The sequence below is a fragment of the Bombus pascuorum genome, chromosome 4, assembly GCF_905332965.1.
Source record: "Bombus pascuorum chromosome 4, iyBomPasc1.1, whole genome shotgun sequence".
Lineage (NCBI taxonomy): Eukaryota > Metazoa > Arthropoda > Insecta > Hymenoptera > Apidae > Bombus > Bombus pascuorum.
The window spans coordinates 6803099-6822075 of record NC_083491.1 but is presented as its reverse complement, the minus strand read 5'-3'; the positions used below and the strand labels follow the sequence as shown (position 1 = coordinate 6822075).

The following is an 18977-nucleotide window of genomic DNA, read 5'->3' as shown; positions in this document are numbered from 1 at the left end:
ATCTTTCTTATTAACGAACCTTTTATCTAGACCTTTGGTAATTTCTATCCTTTTTACTATCGGTGTAGTACATGTAGATACTAATACAAAGAAACATATGTCGGAAGCTTTACGTAACACTTACACAGAAACGCATAAGAAAATTGCTATTACACCGAAAAATATCGTATATTGTACGAATATAGGAATAATAAATTTCATTTTCAATGAAACCAGAAAATTGCACGATAGATTCAACATATTTCCGATTTTCTTAGAAAAAGATCCATCGATCTAGCAGAATAAAACATCATACGTAGCTGAATTAAAAATGGTAGTAAAAACAATACTCTGCAGACCGAGATACATATTTGTTAACAAATATCTTTCGTAAAACTATATTTGCTTCCACCTGGATAACATTGTCTGCAGTCTTCTAATATTTCTAAAATATGTTACATATTTTTTTCCATCTTTTGTTAAGGAATTACTATACTCCGACATTAACTTTACGTCACGATCTGCACCAGATCTCACAAATTAACTGAATAAGACCAGAAAAAAGACAACAAAAAGGAATCGACTTACTATACACTTAAAATTCTAAGTTTTATATAAAAAATTCCTTTTTTATATTTTTTTCGAACATTTCATTAGGAATCGAATTATTTCTCTTTATAAGTCATCTCCATCTATTTTGTAATACCTGTTCTTTACTTTTTTTAAGAATTCAGAATTTAATATTCTTGATGCTTTAATCCTATTCACTGCCTTTAACAATATACGTATTTCTTTTCCCTATTAATGATCTTCATTCTCTAGAAATTTCTCCTTTTCGATCTTTGCTATGCACTCATAATTGAAGGTTTAATATGTATCCTTTTGATCTCTCTTCATTAAAGAAATTTAATTATTTTCTTTAGTAGCAGATCTTTCTCCTTTATCTCTTTTATGGATCAAAGATAAAAAATTTTGTTTCAATGTTACTCATTTTTTCTTTATTAAAATAATACCATTATGTATAAATATATACAAATTATATTTACATGACTTTTATCAGGATGATTTCAATTTACTTTTCATTACTTTATTTTAATTTACTTTTGATAATTTCTTCTTATGTTAGAAGTCTTACGTTACAATATATTCGCATTACGTGATTGATATTTTTATTTTATTTCATCCGATCTCCCTTCATTTGCAATCCAATTATTTTCTTTCTCGCTGGCTAACTTCTCGTAACAGTTTCTTCTCACATTTCCTGCATACTGCAAGTTAAAAGCGATCCCATTCTTTCCTTCATCCCTTTTTAATAATCTACTTATTCTTTTGTTAAGCAATTCTCTTTATGTCCTGGTAATTTTCTCTCGACTACTCCTGTTGCGAATTTAAAGTAAAAAGCTTCTGATATTTGAATTTCGCTCGTACTTACTTTTTCGTGTCTTTGTTGCGAAGTATAGTAGTGAAGTTTGCTACTGTTGATGATATAGGGTGTTCAGAAGTTTCTGTTCACGAAAAGACCAAAAGAATCTCTGTTACATTTTACATGATAATTAATTAGGTTTGAGTATGTTAAATTCTATTTTATTTTGTATCATTTAATATCCTCGTAAGGCAATCAAAATTCGATACTGCACAAATTGAAATGATAAAAATGAACGCTGATAAAAAGAACGCTTCATTAGAAAATATATGGCTATGTTCGAATACTTTTTGCAGCCACTAAATAGCTGTATAAATTCACTAAAATCCAACACCCTTTACATACGCACCGTGTTCTTGTTTGTGTTCCCGTGTATTGCCCCCCTCCTCCTACCCATTCCCAGTACAGCAATTTTTCGCATTACCGTTTTCAAGTTTACTCTATTTTTCCGCGTCATACGCGTCCCACGTGACACCAACCGATTCCTCTCTTTTTCTTCTTACATTCTCACCCGCAAGTACAACATCCCAACCCTATCTGCACCGTCATTGCTTCCTTTCTTAAATACGCGGTGTCATTTCTTCAGCATCAGCGCGTAGTTATTATTCCACAGACGTTCCTTCAATATTCTTTCCTTCGTCGAACTTCTCTCTGTAATTCGTCCAGCTTCGTCATCCCTCGCTTCCACAAATCCAACCTCATCCTCCTCCATTTCATTGCCTCTATCTCTTTTTATATTTTCTTACCGATCATCAATCTATCTCAATCTCTTCGTTTTACCGAACCTTTATATTTCTTCTTTGTTTCGGTTTCACGATTTACAAAGCATATCTCGGTGAGATGTATAGCTTGAATTATAACGAGATTGGATAACATCGAACTGAAGATACGATATAATAAGAAACAATACTATCCGCGTTGTAATATTTCTGTACTTCTACTAAACCGAAAATAACGGATAAAGACATGGAATAAGTACAGAATCGATTTCACACAATGACAAGTGTATTTTACTATTCGAGAAAGGAAACATGAATTTAACGTTTCGGCGAAGAATTTCAAAAATAGATTATTCCTCGAATATAAACATCAAATATAATTGTAACTCTCTACAGGGGATTTGCGAGTCGTTTACGTTCAATTTTAATTTCTTTTTTTTTTTTTTTATTCTACATGTTTCTGAAACATCTGAACAAATTTTTCTTTATTTATCAACATCCACACTATCATACAATCATCTGTTGCAAAGTGTATGTATATTATATATACATATACATACAAAAAATATTCAATATTTTCTTCAGCAGGAAATAAAATTCGCAGGAAAACCCAAGAGATGAAATTTCAGTTGATTTGAATAATATTATTTGAAATTTTCTGCCAAACTACGAAGCTCTGCTCCAAATCCGAAGTCACCCTATTTTCATCTCTCTTCCTCGTTCACTTTTACTCTCAGCTTTCACCTTCTTCACCCCCTTTCGTTTCTTCCTCGTGTCAGTTTCTCTCCCCTTTACAACCCAGTCCAACCTCCAAGATCTCTTCCAACCCATATAATCCCGACTTACATCTTTCTCTCTTCCTCCATCTCCTCTCCTATTCACCACCTTTCCTTCTTCAGCCTAAAACAGTCTCAGTTAGCGATGGATTCAAGCGCGTGGCAAACAGGTTCGAACATACATTGAGTAGAGTCATTACTTGAGAATTAATATGTGAAGATCACGAAGAAATACGAAGTAAGTACATTCTCGTTGAATTTATTATTGTTATGTCGCTTTGTGATCAAACAGGAATATTTTGATACAAAATAGCTAACATGGCAAAGCATCTGTTATGTTCACAGATATACATGAATATGTATCACATTGAATGTATGAATATCGAATAGATATCAATATAATCGAAGTTTTATGGACGTTAAAGATATTAGTTGAATAAGACCAGAAAAAAACAACAAACAGGAATCAGCCTACTGTACATTTAAAATTCTAAACTTTATACAAGAAATTCCTCTTGTATATTTTCTTTCGAACATTTCATTAGGAATCCAATTATTTCTCTTTATAAGTCCTCTTATTATGCTGAACGATATTTTAGCATCCTCAATATGTTCAAGATACGTAATATATATATAATATCTAAAAATATATAAAATATGTAAATTATGTAAAGTAAACATTTATTTCTAGATTTCGTGTACTTAACAATATCAAAAAATATATAACTTTGTTTAAACACCAATAGTCTACTCGTCAGTCATACAGCCTTTATACCGAACTTGATTCCATCGCTACCTTCACCATAAAAACATCCCTTTCTGCGTTCGTACTTATCAACCGTGTAATTTTCGTTTCTGAACTTGATCCTATAGCTAATGTAATAAAGTTCCATTGATCCGAACTTGTCCAGGCAAAGACAGTTTATATAATTGAAGTTCACGTAACAAGAACTCATCAATATTTCTCACAGCCTACTACTTTTCATTTGCATAATAGAATCACGTTCAAATAAGATTAGATAAGAATTCGATTAACGAAAGCTCAGTTGATCGGACGTTAACTAAAATTTCCAATCAGTAGAGATCAGATAAATGCAGTTCTACCGTAAAGTCATCGCCTTCTCCGTCTCTACGTATCACTCATACAGTATTTATAGTGAACTTAATCCATCGCTAACTGCGTCATATGCCATATAATAGAATGGCATTTACCTGAACTTGTGGTAAGGAAAACAGTTTACATAATTGAGGTTCATACAACAGAACCCCGCCAATTTCCCCCATTGCCTATTATTTTTCGTTTGCATAAGAGGAGCTCGCGTTCAGATAAGCAAATTCAATTAGCAAGAGTTCAGTTCATCGACTATTAACTGAAATTTCCAATGAGTGGAAATCAGATAAATAGAATTCTACTGTAAAATCATCGTCTTCGATTTTACTCAGCAGCCGTACTCTGTTCATGGTGAACATGATCCCATCGCTATCTTCACCATAGAACCACCCCTTTCTTCGTTTCTACTTATCCATTATTACGTGAGCAAGTTCACAGAGTGATTATAATCTATCGTTTAAAACTTGTAAAATTGTAAATTCAAAACGTTTGATCGATGAGTATCCCATATAATTTCATCAATTTTCTGCACATTTTGTTTCACAGAATTAATCGCCCTGACAAACGAGCGACTCATATAGCATTCATAGTGAACTTGATCCCATCACTACCTTCGCCATAAAACCATCTCTTTCTTCGTTTCTCTCGCGGTTTCCTTCGCTACACGCCACTGGGCGTCACGACCTAACCCCTATCTCTCTCTCTCTCTCTCTTTCTCTCTTTCTCTTTCTCTTCACCCTCATCCCTGTTTCTCTCGTTACGCACCCCCCACCCCTTCTATCGGGCCTAGCGCTCGATCCTGCGTGCATTCCCCTTGGTCTCTCGGTTTCTCTGTCGCGAGCCGTGGCAACCGGTCCGCGCAGGCTACCGCCGCCGCAGCCGTCGTTAGACGAGCGGCAACATTCATCCGGACGCCGTCGCGCCGGGGACGTTTCAGTCGGCGTTCTAGCCGCGTTCGTAACCGGCCAAATCTATCTTCCGTCGGCCGGGAATCATTCGTAATCATTCGCATTACGCTACGACGAGAATTAATACCCTAAAGCTGACTAAGGGTGCGTCGGACAATTTGTGCTGGGTGAGAGAAAGGTGACACGAAGGGGTCGTGAACTCTCGCTTCTCTGGATCTTCGACCTGCTTGTATTCTACTCACGGCTGCTTTTCAAGTGGAGAGGAAGGGATTATCGTAGCAGACGTCCAGGTGTGTATTATCTGACCGCTTGATTTGATGCATGGTGTTCATGAGAGAATGAATGGTTGTGGCTCGGAATAAAAAAAAAATTGGATTTTAGAGAATTCGTAAGGAACACTCCGGCTGCTATAGTTGTTTCAAGCAGAGAGACAGAGATTATTGTTGGAGACGCCGAGGTGTGTACTACTTGATTGCTTAGTGTGATGTATCGTGTATGAAGGAGTGAACGATTTTGCTTGCATGATTGTGGTTTGAAATAAATAATTGCCTTAAAAGTTTATAATAAATATTTTGAATGTAATAATTGTTTCAAGCAGAGAGGAAGAGATTATTGTTGCAGACGTCAAGGAGTGTGCTACTTGATTGTTTGGTGTGATATATCGTGTATGAAACAGCGAATGATTTTGGTTAATATGATGCATGGTATGCATAAAGCAATGAATGGTTTTGGTTGAATGTTCTTCATTTGCTAGAAACAATTGTCTTAAATAATCTGTAATAAATACTTTGCATGTAATAATTGTTTCAAGCGGAGAGGAAGAGATTATTGTTGAAGACGCCGAGGTGTGTACTACTTGATTGCTTCGTATGATATATGGTGTATAAAAGTTTTGGTTGGATGGTTATGGTTTGGCATAAATAATTGTCTGTAATAATTTGTAATAAATATTTTGGGTATAATACTCGTTTGAAATGGAGACGAAAGGATAGTTGTTGATGACGATTACCTGATGGCTTACTGTGATATATTGCCGCATTAAGGCTCGTTTCGAAATCTCTGTACTTCTCCTACTACAGCGTCTGTTAATGGCTTAAGACGTGGATAGTTATGGTTTAAGATAAACCGTAACCATAGGAAGAAGAGCATAAATAATTATTCCAAATAATTTGCAATTGATATTATGGTTTTGGGATCTTCATCCTGATAATGTTAATTATTGCAAGTGGAGAACAGGAGATTGTTGTTGGAGATGTTGAGATTTGTATTATAGGATAACGGTTGGTATGATGTACAAAGGATGTTTGGGTGGAATAATTATGGTTTGGAGCGGAGGATGTCGATTAATGTGCGTGTTTGTAATGGATGTGGATTTTAGAGGGCGAATCAGGGTGCCAGGGTGTGGTGGGAAATTCAGTGTCTAGTTACTCGAGTATGTTTATGCTGGATAGAGAGATATACTGCAACATATCGTGGTGTTTGTCTCCAGTGCGTAAATGTGTGCACGAGGGAATGACCAATGGTCACGAAAGTTCAAATCTGGAGTTGAGCTGTAGCTGAATGTTGCAGAGCAGTTCTTTGAGCTTCTCAGTGTGATTTTTCGATTCTTGTGTCGTTGAGACACAAAAGTATATTGCACGTGTATTTGGAGAGTGTAGCAGCTGAAAATGATTCAGCCCGACATTGAAAGAACATTACAGCCATGAAAGAAGTATTTCAAGGGTTAAAAATGGAAAATTACAAAAAATAACATTTGATCACCGTTTCTTTTCTTAAATAATTATTTTTAACCAAGTTTGAAATAGTTCTAAATAATTTGAATTGTGTCATAGTTTAAGTATACTTACGATATGTTTTGTCGGGATTATTTCGTTTAATTTGAAAGCTTTCTATGCTAACTATATCTAAATATATTAAATACACGTGAAATGACTTTATGAGTGTTGTTAAAGGAAAATATAAAATAAACTTTCTCGACAAAGAGTGGTTTTTATTAAATCATAAATACGATACGGAATCCGTTATTCAACTAGTCACGCTTCTCTAAATCTCAATAAAGGTGCATTCACACAAAATTATAAAAATTAAGTTCACCGTGAAAGATAAAATTCACAGTTTTAAAGCAGTTTCCAAAATGTTCTACAAGATAGAGATATTTATTGTGAAAAAAGAGGCTTAGAAAGATAATACCAGAAGAAATCGGATCTTTTACATGTTTCAATCTAACATACGATAGGTATATCAAATTTCTATAATATATGTTCATCCCTTGAGAGTGGATACAGACGTATATCGTGTATATTTCTCTATACTTGTGTAAATTTCAGAAATTTCTCTACCTCTAACGTACAATAATATCATTTGTGATGGATATTGTAAATACCTTACACGTCCATTAACAGAGTATTCTCATTTAATATAAATAATTCATCATTATTTGTTTAAATCAGTCATATGTTAAAATAAATAAATCAGCTTATTCCAACGTGCAAATGAATTATTTTATATTCTGTTTGATGATGAACGATGCCTCTATTTTGATAAAATTAAGCATTTTTCGTACTTTATATGGATTTTATGCAAGAGTTAGTCTGCAACCTGGTGGACGTTCATGAATTCCGCAAGAAAGAGAAAGTTTTGGAAAAGTTGACTACGGTTCCATGGTGCAAGTTCGGAAAGGTAATTTTCTTGCCCCTCTTACGTATACGTAGGAATGATTAACGTTGTTAAAGTGATGTGAAACTCGCGTATGTTGAAGAGAAATAGTTTAAGAAACTTTTTGAGACGTGTTCTCTTGAGGTTAATAGTGAATTATGCAACAGAATGAGATTTTAGACAGTTTTATAGCCCGGATATTTTCCCGCTGCTTTATATTTGATCTTCTTAATTTATTAAGTTTGTCGGATATTACTGAAACATCAGGGAAATTAGAATTGAAAACATTTCAATTATAATAAAAGCTTAATTATTAGCTTTGTTGAATTTCAACTAATTTCTTTCTGTCTCACTTTAAATAATTCTTTTTTATTTTCTTTTATTAAATCGTACTTTTTAATTCTCAATTCCTCTTTAATTTAGTACAGAAATCGAATTTCTCGTTATATTTTCTCATGGATTTTAACGTCTATTAATAATTATTCCCTGTTAATCTCTACTAATTCCTTTTAATAGCTGCTTCCGCGATTTTTAGAACAAGAAAAAGCTCTATGTAAACTCGATTAACTGTAAAGTATCTCGCAATTATCTCCAATTCTTTTTTAAATCCCCCTCGTTTGTATCTGGTACCGAGGAAATTCGTTCACATTCATTCGAACACATAATTCCCTTTTACTCGCTACAGTATCAAACGACTGATCTTGATTTTCGTTCTCTAAATTAGCAAATATCCCGGCGAGCATCGTAACCACTTATCTAAAATGGAAACCCACAGGAAAACACGAATTTCGTTTGAAAAATACAAACGAAGGTGAAAAGTGGCAGTTTATTGCTCGTAACATAATATTGCGATATTACGTTATATTATTTATGCATTTGAAAATAATATTTCAATGAAAGGGATTACTAATATTTAAAAATAAACGAAAATCCGAGACCACATTTCTCATTTACTATAACTTTATTATTTCTATTAAAATGTATTAATTTTATTATTTTATTATCAATCAACTGTGAATATTTACGCATTTATGGGAAATTTAAAAATGCAAAAATACGTACAATGCCCAGAATGTAACAAATATTCAAAGCAAAATATTCTGTACAATATTTAAACATTTTAATATTTGTAATAATAAATATTTTCAATTATTCGACGAGTAAAACATATCTCTGCTTAGCTTTCGTTTCTGCAATCGCATTCATAAAAATATAAATTTGCATAAACACACGCAATCTGATCATTAATTTGCAATTAATGCTTCGAACATAGATAGCAATATGTCTTACTTGGATATAAGTTTTCTACTAACTCGAAGGATGCAAATCATTTGTCAAGCCTTTTCTTCGATTCTTCAAAACAAGCTGACCAGTTTTTTAGCAATTTGGTTTCTGTAAAACGCTGTAATAATGATTACAATTTTTTAGTTGGTAGAGTACCAATTGCAAATGCGTATTGGCGACGACGTACATTTTGAAAGAACGTCGAAAGCAATTATCTTCTTAACGCTACTTCACTTGCCCACGATTTTAGTCTAATTGCTGGTACAGTGCTTGTTGAGAACGAGCAATCCAGATATACAAGGTTGCTAACGATTCGAAGTCACGTAGCTATAAAGTATCGTAAGATTGGTTTTTTGAAAGATACGAGAGATAATTTAGAAATAGATTGCTTTAACCTTCGCTGCTGATCGAATTTCCAATACCTGTCTCTTATGTGCTAAGTGCTAACAAAAAATTTCCATGTGAAATCTATTCCCACGATTTGCGAACTTTGCATATTTGAAAGAATCCTCGGCGTGATAGCGTTTTTGCTTTATATTACTATAAAAATAGGTTTTTTTCAACATTTTGTCATTTTTAACGTGTTCAAATGTTTGCCTTAAAAGCAAAATTACTATATTACTACCTTTACTGTCATAAAAATTCCCTTTTTCCTAGAATCCGGAAATTTCTAACATAGTAACACTGTATTAATTCATCTTTTATTTTGATAAATCGTTCGAAAGTAATTGTACACAGATTGCATTTGATACGATTACAATATTACAATGATATAGGTAATTACGTATTAATTAATCAATACATTGATAATATACGTAATCAGGATATAAAAATTTAATAATAGCACACATTGTATTTCTAATTTTTCGAAACAGATGAAAATAGGAAGAAAAGCTACTTGAAGTTTTATTCGCTGTTATATTGCTAAGTTATATGAGAATTTTGAACTTAACGTGAAATATGGCGCTTAACAAGAAATTCGGCATCACAGAATATGATACATCGACTGCGGCACAGAATTATAGCAACGTATGAAGAATTGATAACTTAGTTTCTGATATACAACAAAATTTGCCAGGAAATTCGGAACGTAGGTAATAAATTTCGTATCACGTCGATACGACTCCATAACGTAACGTCAACGTGACATGACCATAATGCAAAATGAATATTTAAACATTTTAATGGACTGCATTTTTTGTGTTCACAGACTATTACGATATGCAATGAATTAAAAAGCTTCTACGAGAATATCGAGTCGTATAAAACGTTTTTATTGCAGATTTCAAAATGTACAGTACATAGAAGAACACTTATGATATCAAAACTATATTTCTGTCTATAAAATGTTCTATTCCATAAGACATGATATACCGATAAAAAGTTTGTACGAGTATTCAAATGCTGCCATGAACAGTTTATCATGCTGCTGCAACTTGTATGAGAAAAATTAAAAGCATCCTATGCTTCGCGATTTTTTCAGTGAAATGGCAAGACTAAAAGAAAATAGGAATAAAGAGAGAAACGCTATTGCTAGAGACTTGGTCACGAATTGGAAAAAGGTGTAGTTTGCAGTAAAAGAACCGTAAGCAGTACTGTATTTACCCCAGAATCTCGGAATCGGATGAATGCCCGAATGATTTGGCCATTCTTCGTCACAAAAGACTTTTGCCTTTCCTTTTTACAACTTCAAACACGTCTCTGTCTCACCGATGGAAATTCTTCCAATTGTCCTCAAAATATCCTTAATCTTGTCGATTCTATCAACGTCCATAATTTCAAGTTATTGTGAGATTCGAACGTGTATTCGTTCTCTCGCCGTTTATATAAGAAACGATGGGACAAAACTTATATCGCGTCGTGTTAATCAGGTCGAATAGGTAAAAAGAAGATCGTATAAATGGATGTTCGAAAATGCTTTATTTGAGAGTTATCAGCGTTCAAAAATTGTTATTGAACGTTCTGGCAGTTACAATGAATGTTGGAAATTCCTTGCTTCCCAAGGATGTAGACTTTCATCGATCTTAACGATCGCCGAACTCTTTCGAATATTCCTGCGATCGTTAAGCACAACTTTCCCGAAAATCTTTGAACGGTTATAACTCTTCGATAAGGCATTTTAAACTTTTCGTAAGTTTATACGAAGCTTTTTACCTACTTGATCTCGTTAACGCGTAGTAGGAGTCTTGTTCCGACGCGACAAGCTTTTTCGCGCCTGTGTAATAAATAAAAAGAAAAAACACGGCGAATTTATGTTAAAACCCAACACGAAAAAATAGTGTTAAAAAAAAAGCTTTTATCCGTACAAACAATTATTCGAGTTCCCAAAAATGGGTTGTGCAAGATAACAACAACAAAATATTTTTATGGAAAGTTACGATTTTGTCATTTGGTCAGTTCCAGTATTAAACGTTAAAACGGTGAAATATGTACGTGAAAAAAAAAAACAATTCGCATTGGAAAAGTTAATTCAAAGAGTATCAAAAATATAGGTGGAAGCTCAGAATTTTTCGTCGATGGGAATGGAAGCGACAGCGATGCATGTTGGGAAGTTATTCGGTGCTTCTCGCGGCCGGTTGAACCAGCGGTACGACTACATTTGTCCGGCCAGTGCATGGGTCAAGCTACTCGCCTCTCGCCAACTACTCACCTCTCGCTGGCTACTCACGCCTGATCAAAGGACGACCGAATTTACTTGGTGCCCGTTATCTCCGTTCGAATTCCGATACGGCGAGAAATATGATAGCTTTCCCGGAGCTTTCGAATCGATTTCCGTGAAATTTGATCGCGTTCGTCACTGCCTTAAACCGAAAGCGAAAGAAAGAATGGAAAAGTGAAGAAGGAAGCGAAGGAAATGTAGCAGCGTATATGGATAGACCGTGTTCCAGTCACGGTGAATAGCCTCTGTCAAAATGCTGAGAAAGTAAAATGAAATGAACGTCGATCAATTTAACGTATGACGAACCATCTTCAAGGATTTTTATTCATTGAACAAACATATTTTGTGGATAATTATTATTTTAATAATATTCCGTAATTTTAACTATTCCAGGATTTCTACAATTTACTGTAATTACTCTGTTAGCATTAGAATTACCAATCTAAATGTACTGTAAATTTTGCTAAGAACACCTGTACATTTTTGGTAATTATAAAAATAAAAAATCTCCGATGTATCATTTTCACGCAAATAGTACGGTTTATTAATTACCATTGTTTAATACTCGTTATGAAATATTTATGATACGACTGGTTATTGGAAGCTAATGGAAGTGCAGAAGATACTTTTTCATAAGCTTAATTTAATACTCGCAATTTATTGTTACTTCGTATAAAATAAATTTTAAACTTATGGTTCGCAGCCATTCTGCGAGGAAATATATATGGGCCACATCTTCGAGATTTTCTCTAATAACTATAATGTTAAAATACACAGATAAATTGTATGAAAAAAAGATGCAAATTAGAAGCAATATTATTGAAGCAACATTATATCATTCTTAACGGGCAAACGTGTTCTCCGTATCGCAAGTTATCCTGTACCCTAATCTCCCTACCCTAAACGATCCTCCCACGTCTTCATTTTTCTTGTAATCGTCTTACCCTTAAAGTCATCCGTCATGCATAGCGTCATCTACCTACTCAAAATCCACAGTCAAGGACTAACATAAATCAATATTGATAATACCAATCTCCTTGATCCAAATATGAATAAACAAATAAATTCTAAGCAAGGATTCTTCTCATCTATAAGAACGTTTCGGTGATAGTAGAACAACGTAACAGACGCTCTATTTTGGATATTTTACGTATTTTTCCATTTCCTGTGAATTTCGCCTATTTCTACATCTACGAGCTTCATAGATACGTAAAATTCCGCTGCCCAATTGTAATTAATCAGACTTATGTTTCTTCTGTTAGTGATATTCTCATCGCTATATGATACTCGAGTGCTTTGTTATCCACGTAAGGATTAAATTCTCTCGAATTCTGTGGAACATGTAGCAATTCCAAACTTTTGACCTACGGTGTATCACTCTGAGTACCTCTTGGTCGTCTGACAAATCGCCCCCGAGCCATTAATTTATCTCCACCGGCGTATCCAGCATCTTGAGTTACAAAAATGGCGTCACGAAGAGTAATGCCAAGTATAAAAACAAGCTGCCGAAGAAACGAAAAAAGAAAAAAAAAAGAAAGGAAGAAAGCGAAGAGTCGAAAGCACAGACAGCAACGAGTGGATGAAATTGAAAAACGAAGTCGAAGAGCCGAACGTCGCTCGAGGGTGTAATATGAAGAATTTCCCTTAAAAACAAGTTGTTTGTCGATGTATTTAGACGGTGAAAATTCAGATAGCGAGTTGGGGTCTGTGAGATCGTAGCTCTGCAAGGAAATGTCGATGCAACGTTTCGACTAGAGAATATTTCAAATCTTGAGCGAAAGCTGAATATGTAAACAGCTTGTCGATGCTTCTCTCAACAGTTTCCGCGAATCGTATTTGTTTCCAGCGAAAATAATTTCTCCATGGAATAGCAGGGACTATAGGTAATTTGTATTGTCGATTCGATTTTTTTTATTCTGATATTTTTTTCTACTAAAAATCGTGTCATACAGGCAAGCCGCGAATAAACCGCCGATATTAAACATCACGACAAATGACAGCTCTGCTGTGTGCTTCGTTAAAAGTGTTCTTTGACGTTTTCCGATTGTACGGGTATAAATAGATGGATAAATCGCGTCGAAAGAGGCAAATAACGTTTGCTTAATAGGAACATGGAATACTAATTCTCTTGGTCGAAAGCATTTATTAAATGTTGAGTGTGTAATTTGCGACGGAATTTCAAGAATAATACAAGTAATTATTTGAAAATCAATGATATTAAGCGTGTACGATGGAAATATAAAGTAAAAAGTTACCGAGAAACATGTAAATTATTCTGTGACATTTTTCATTCATTATAATGAGAAGTTTATTATCTGATATTTTTTAGTCTATATAATCTACTTAATGATTAATAAAATACATAATATTTGGAGCAATCCATGTAATAATTGGTGAAATAAAATATGCATACATAAGTAATATAATAAATACGTAAGGTTTGCGAGTAGGAAATTATACGATTAATTATTAAAACATTTAATCTAGGATACATTTTTTATGCATACTATGAATATTGTATATGTTTTGGAAAACATTTTGCAATTTCATTAACATTATAACGAGACAAGATCGTTACATATTACATTAACGAACTTTGAAATTTACTTTGAAAATGTATATAGTAGTTATAGGATATTTACTGTGAACGTATATTTAGTGAAAAATTAATACACAACATGAAACATACGATAAATGTTAAAGACGTTCCCAGTGAATATCGAGTCTTGTTAACATAATGAACAATCGACTGTTCAAATATTTTTCTAAACTCTGCGAAATATATATTTATGCTAAATATCTTATAATTTTTATAAATTTTTTTCCAAATTGCTTTCAAACTTTATCAATATAGCGATGACGGTCAAATCTCGTTACAATGCTAAGAAAATTTCAAATTATTTCATACACACACAGTATATTCATAAAATATTTTTACAAGCGTCGACATAATTTTGCGAGATTACTATAGGCGACAACAATATTTCGAAATACAGCAGCAGCTCAATACTTGCGAAAAAACGATAAAGTGACTGTAAATCAACTCGAAGGAAGAATTTCGAAGCTTCTAATGCAAAAAAAGACAACTATTTTCTAATCTTCCGGCGTAATGAAGCGAACAACACACTTTCGTGAACAGTTTCTCGCATAACACCGTAACGAAGCAGCCTGCCGAATGATTAATCGGTTCTAATCGCATTTCCGGCGGATTTCCATTCCGACGACCGAGCACTCGTAGTCGATAGAAACGATACGACTGAAATTTCGAGGTAGCAACCCTATTTATTCAGTAGGAGAGCGGTAAAGGTAGACAGAATACAAGGACGTTTCATTAATCTCGTGTAACCTGATTTTTCTTCGTTTAACAAGAAAACATTCCGCTGACATGCTACTTTCTTTCTTTTTTTATTCAGATTAGAGAAATAGGACGTATAAAGAGATAAAAACAAATTTTTTCATATAAATAAAAATGTAAAGTCAGCCATAATATACCGATATGCGATGCCATGGTCCTTTTGCAATAATTTATTAACTAATAACATTGGTAACATGACAAGTGACAAGTTCTATGTTACGCGTACACGTGTATTGCATACGTTAATTATAAACCAGCTGAAGGCCGTAAATAGACGGCGGATATTTATGCGAATATGCAAATATTTTTCATATTACATATGTTTCGCGTATTTCATTTAAAAGACATACGACTGAATATAATATATATTCCCTACATATTTTACGTAGATACCTTACTTCTGCCATTTCCTTGCAACACCTTGTTGTTGCAACTTGTTGTAGCTGCATGATCAATAGGTTGCGCGTTTTTATGCATTTGCGAGAAATTTAAAACTGCAAAAGTACACAGAATGCAGAAAATATGGGAAAATATGTACATGCGCATGTGTACCGCGTAAACAAAGTCGTGCAACAATTGATTTGCAACAGAGTACAAAAACTTGCGTTAAAATACAGGAAACGATGGAAAATACAATTTAAAATATAGAACATTTTATACGGTAAACAAGTGGGGAAAGAGTAACGCGTTAAGGAAAATAGAAAAAGTATTTTTTTTTTTTTCTAAATTGACACTTCACTTATCGCTCTGTATTATGTTACAAGAAATACGTTTTCTTATTACTGGGGAAAAAATCACTTTCGTCGCTCGATATTGGGTCGTTTCGTATCGGATTGTGATGAGATACGTTCTGTCTTTTCTTCTAATAATTCTCCGTAACAAGCCGTACAAGTTCTCAATTCCCTTTGAAATCCTGTAGGACGTTCGAGATTGATATCATTTACAGTGAAACGATAAAACGAGTTAAAACATATCGCATAATTGTAACCAAATCGTGTTAAGTTAACCGTGTTAAAAGTTAATAATATGTGTTGAAAAAAACCGGGTAAGGGAAAACTGTGGGAAAATGAGTCGTCTAAAGGAAAAAGTACCGTGTAAAACGAGTCCCAGGTGTAAAATACAAAATGTATAACAAAGTGTAATACTCGTTATAATATCTAGTACGTAAAATAATCTTTTTTTCTGCATTCCATTTTTCAAATTATGTCTACAAAAATAGGAATTTGCATAAATATCCGCGATCTAACGATCAGTTTATATATCATAGTAAGCTTATCCGATGTAATTTAAATTAAAAACTTCTTCCAGCTTACAAATTAATTTATCGTTACCTAAACGATACCATTTCACGGTAGAAAATCTCAATCGTTATACAGTCGTACTGAGAATTATGGAAAGTAAAATGAAATAGCTGATACACTTGATAGTTATGTAATATTTGTATACGTTTTACGTACTCTTAACATATCATTTGCATATTGCTTGCGTATTTGGTTACATTTCAGCTGTATAAAAATCCGCAGTGTAATAATGAACTTCCTAAACGACGATATTGCGTCACGTTCGAATGTTTCACATTCACGAACGCCGATTCTTTCGTAGCGTGTTAACGTTGAAAAACAAATTTTACGCAATAGGATATTATTATCCCATTAATAGTATCAGCGCCAATAGATCGTAAGATCGTCTCGACTCTTTCCGCCTGCGTTTTTCCAGTTAAATTAGGTTGCGTTAAAAAGAGAAAACAGCAACGTTCCAAGTGTCGATATATCTTTTTTACGTACACAAGTACGTACGCAACAGACACGGTTTTCTCTACGCCATAAAAGCAGGTGTTAATGCCCGGAGAATGCAAGGAGGAAAAAACAGACGCTCGGTTTAAAGTAGAAAGGTCTTTCGATGGCAGACACGGGCTCCCAATTTCCATTGATCGCGCAACGAATCTATACATTTCGTTTAAGCTTAATTGCTCTCAAAATGCCCTCGTTGCAAGGACCTCTGAAATCTGGTTCAATGGTTTTTGGCTCGACGTGCCGCTGGGGAATAAAACTTTCGTTGAAAACGCGAAGAAAACGCGGGGAAGGCCAAAGGGCGTGGCCCACGGGGTAGGTGCGCGGTGATTTTTCTTTTGGGGAAACAAGCGTCGGATAATCCTAGGCTGGCTACTCGTGCGTGGCCAGGTCGATTGATTCGTTAGCTAATGCGGCCCGAGGATGAATCGCGGACGCATTTAACCGTGTATTCGAGTGGATTGCGTTGTCGGTTGGTGCTGATGGTATGCATATCGAAAACAAACCGGGTGTCGCGAAAAATATATCGAAATATCTCGGAAACGACGCATTGTCGGGAGAAACGTTAAATTTGTTAATATTTCCGAGGTAATCTAACGTAATAGAGAAGCGAAAGTTTTACGATTTCAAAGAGGAGTTGATCTTATTTGCTTTGCATCTCCTGAACGTTTTCGAGATTATCTGGAGGCTAGTTTTCTTCTTTCCTTTTTTCAGACGGAAAGTTATATCGCTGTTTGTAGATTCTTATTCTCTCTCTCTTTCTGAGTAAAAGGAGAAACCGTTGTATTTAAGAGATCTCATCTTAAAAAATTGTTTGATAGAAGAAAAAGCATTTCTAGATAGTCCAACTTCGTGTAATTTAATATTTTAATAATTACTGTTTGACGAATCTCCGAGGACTTCAGAGAGAAAAATTGTTGGAAAAACGCTACCTATCGAGTGGCTTTTAATCATGAAAAATACAGAGATGTCTGATAGAGATAGTGTGCCCGTCAATATTTGTCGAGTCTCCATGGCAGATGTGTTCAATTTAACACGAAGCTTCGACAAACGTGGTGATTGCACACTCTGTGTCGAGGAATTAGCGAAACGTATCAATATTATTCAAGGATTTGAAACGAAAATTTAGAACTGTCAGTAGCTCTAAATTTTCCTAACGACCGAATAAATCTTTAAACGCTCGTCATTCACCAGAACCTTTACAGTTGCAGCACTCTCTCTTCTATAGTGTCGCTTTTAATCATCTTTAAAGGATCTCCTTATCAGTTTACCCCTTGTTCCTTCGAACCGGACAGCTAAATTTCATTAGCGTTAGAATTACCGATGACTACAGTAAAGTAAAACTTATGAAATAATTAAACCAGCCAGTGATTGAGGAGGCTCTTTCTTTGGAAAAAAAATATACCTATAGTGATTCGCGAAAATATTCACTCTTCTTAGAAACATTTTACGTCTACATTGTACGGAACATTTTGAAATTTCTTCTTAACATCGAAACGAGACACGGCTTTCGTCATTATATTGGCAAAATTGTAAACAGATCTGACAATGCATATAGAAGCTACAAAATAATTGTTGAAAGTATAAATCTTCCGAGGTATATCAAAGTATCTAAACAGTCAATTATTCGCTTTGATTGATAAACCAGAATATTTAACGAAGCCATCACTTAGCACTAATTTTAAGTTTAATATTTTATTTTTAATATTAATTCATAGTGTATACTATTAATTTATTTAATTTATCTAAAACGCTTGATCTTTCATCCAGATTTATTTGCAATAAGCATCTTGTAGCTTCTCCTGTACGTTTTTGGATTAGTTACAAATTTTATTATTACAATCACGTCAGTCGCGTCTCATTACAATGCAAACGAAGTTTCAGAAAGCTTCGCGTAATGCACGTAATACGTTCGGAAATATTTCCTGCCGCAAGTGTTCGAATACTTTCGTCAGTCGATACATTCTGTATCGTCAGTAGATTGATTATTGGAAATTTTATTTGAAAGAGCTCCATTTTTACAGCAACCTAACATTTTTCTCATAATCATAAATCAATCGTATCTCCGGTATTTTCATAGTAGCATTCTACGTTATCGTGATTCCAACATATTAAAAATAGATTTTGATATTAGATAACGGTTCTGCAGATAAAAATTCACAACACGTTGGAATTTTTCCCCGCTGGCGCAATCCTTTTGCCTGTAGTTAACAAATTCTCACATCGTTGCGCATATCTCCGTCGTCGGAGTCGCCGTCGAGGAAAAGGTAAATACTTGATGAAATTCGTGGCACGGCGCGTTTACAGATCGTTTAGAT

General features: G+C 34.4%; 1 protein-coding gene across 1 annotated transcript in view; it reads left to right on the top strand.

Annotated features, from left to right (window-relative positions):
• The first annotated feature begins 4857 nt into the window (after nt 1-4857).
• LOC132905794 (uncharacterized) overlaps nt 4858-18977 on the top strand; it is a 38996-nt gene continuing 24876 nt past the window's right edge. Inside the window, exon 1 of the mRNA XM_060957431.1 lies at nt 4858-5206. The gene's annotated coding sequence lies outside the window, so the exon portion shown is untranslated. The remainder of the gene's footprint in view (nt 5207-18977) is intronic.